This window comes from Galeopterus variegatus, unplaced genomic scaffold, assembly GCF_000696425.1.
Source record: "Galeopterus variegatus unplaced genomic scaffold, G_variegatus-3.0.2 Scaffold438, whole genome shotgun sequence".
In the NCBI taxonomy this organism is placed as follows: Eukaryota; Metazoa; Chordata; class Mammalia; order Dermoptera; family Cynocephalidae; genus Galeopterus; species Galeopterus variegatus.
The window spans coordinates 378,768-381,275 of record NW_007726549.1 but is presented as its reverse complement, the minus strand read 5'-3'; the positions used below and the strand labels follow the sequence as shown (position 1 = coordinate 381,275).

The 2,508-nt window shown below is 42.1% G+C and overlaps 1 long non-coding RNA gene across 1 annotated transcript in view; it reads right to left on the bottom strand.

The window, feature by feature from the left end:
* Positions 1–1,674: 1,674 nt before the first annotated feature.
* The window catches only part of LOC103587284, a 7,292-nt gene continuing 6,458 nt past the window's right edge, over positions 1,675–2,508 (bottom strand). The window contains exon 2 of the long non-coding RNA XR_550213.1: positions 1,675–1,999. This is a non-coding gene — a long non-coding RNA (uncharacterized LOC103587284). The remainder of the gene's footprint in view (positions 2,000–2,508) is intronic.

Below are 2,508 nucleotides of genomic sequence, written 5' to 3'. Positions count from 1 at the left end.
TGGCTGAAATCACTTAGAATTTCCTTTTCAGTATTTCTCTTCTGTTTCAAAATGTCTCATTTACCTCTCATAATACAAATTCTCAGAACCAGGGGCTGTCCAAGGGGATCTAGTGGAAGCAAAGAATATAATGGGCAGTTCACAAAATGCTCCATGAGGGGGTTTATCTTTATTTCTGAAATTTCTATATAGTCTAAATGCACTCAACCCTAATTATTTCAAAAAAAAAAAAAAAAAAAGCTCCATAAGCATAATGCCATTTAACAGAAGATCAGAGAAATGGAACTGAGAGAGACAAGAGAAAGAGGTCATTTCAAACAAGCAGTGTAAGTAAAAGAACATGAAAGTAGGAAGGAATGAAAAGGGTATGCAGGGAAGGCAGAAGTAGCCAATATTTTTCCCCAGAAAAAAACTAGAGGAAGGGGAAACTGGTAGAGAAATTTTACATTTCCTTTAACCCATTTATTCATTAAAATAAATGCTTATTGGTGGCCTGTTATATGCTGGTATGCCAAGTGCGCTCTGCCAGATCTAGGACATAGCTCCCCTCATGCAGGACAGACAATAAAATCATCCACATAACCCAAAAGAGCGGGTGCCAGAAGAGTGCAGAGCGGGAACATGTAGCCTGGTCAGGCAGGAGTCTAGGGGCTTGGGGGAAGGGGTGTTGAAGCTGACAACTATAAGATGGAAACTTATTGGCCCGTGGAAGGAAGGGAGGGGACGAGGGCCTGTGAGTGTTTCAGGAACATACCAGTGTCTAGAATGAGGAGAATTTGGGAAGCATCCAAAGAACTCAAAGTAACTTTTACCTATTGGTCACTCAATAGAATTTCTCCCACTGAATTATCCTACTTTTCTTCCTATATTATTATTATTATTATTATTTTTTTTTTTTTGTCTTTTGTCTTTTTTCCGTGTCCGGGCAACGGATCGCAACCCTCAGTGTCGCCCCCGCACCGGACCGGGGACCGGCAACGGGATTGCAACCCTCGGTGTTGCTCCCGCGCCTCGCTCAGCCAGTGAGCGGGAACCGGTCTGTACGCGGGATCCGAACCCTCGGGCGGGAGCGCCGCCGCGCTTCCCAAGCGGCGCACTATCCAGTGCGCCACCGGGCCGGCCCATTCCTATATTATTTTTAATGTGCTTATTGGGTCTAGCGGAACTTATCCTTGTGCCTCCAGGTACAACCAAGTTTTAGATGCTGTAGACCCACAGAAACAAGACGGGGGCCAGCCGGGGCTCAGGGACCACCACCTCCCCCCAGATGGAGAGGTTTGCCAGGATCCTTTACATCTATTTCCTGTGAATACCCCATGTGTTTCCTGGGAATGGAATTGTGAGTTGGCCTTCTTTGTCTTTGTCTTCCCTTCTTGTCCCATCTTTACTGAGTCTGGCAGAAATTTCTCCAAGTTTGAGGCTGCTGTACGTTGCTCTCTATTTTCACATTCCTTTGGTCATTTCAGTCAAGAACAGAGGGTTTTAAAAACCTTTCCTAGAAGTCTCCGTAACCAGAAATTCTTTTTATTATAAAGTATCTATAGTTTCTCAGTGTCCACTCACTGCAGTTCTCGAGCACTGTGGTGAGAGATGCATTTCTACCTACAGAGACCCATATAGCTTCATTTATATTTACAGAGAAGGCAAAGAACTAGAATAATAAAGAGAACAAAATTATTTGCTGGTGATTTACTTTGCTGGGTCCAAGAAACATTTTATGTTATCAAAACTGCTACATATGACAAGATTAGAAAACCAAGAATTTGATATTGCAGAAGAAATTTCTGTATCTTTAGAGCTGGGAAGACCTCCATGTGAGTGGCCCAAGACAAGTCTGAGGTTCTGATGAACTGACTGTGTGTGGCTTTCAGGTGCCACAGACCCTGCATCTCTCCTTACCACCACCTCAGCTCCTTCGTGTCTCTTCTTCATCTGGGCTGCGTGAAAGCTGGTCATGTTTGCAATTCTCACAGAAAACTTGGAAATAGAGGCAAATAATCTAGGGTAAAAAGAAATGGAAAAGTTGGACCAATCTGTTTGCAGAAACTTATTGAGAGAAGAAAAAATAAGCTTCAGGGAACAGAAATTACTGATGGTGGCCCCTCAGAAACAAGATGCATCAGAGCAAAGAGTTAAACTCAATATCTCTATAGATAAGAATTACAAGATAGCTGCTCTTTTTTTCTCAGTTTCCTATATGAATATGAAAGCTTTCCAAATCTCCTTAATATTGCGAGAAATGCTAAGTCCCCCAAAGTATAACAACTGTTTTTGTAATCTTTAGAAAATTTTTAAAAGCCAGAGAAAGATAAGTTATCTACATTACTTAATTTAAAAATATACAAGAAAGCTACATTAGTCTGTTTTTTGTATTGCTATAACAGAATACCTGAAACTGGGTAATTTATAAAGAACAGAGGTTTATTTGGCCCACAATTCTGGGACAGCTGCATCTGGTGAGGGCCTCAGGCTGCTTCTACTCATGGCAGAAAACAGCTGGGCAGTCAG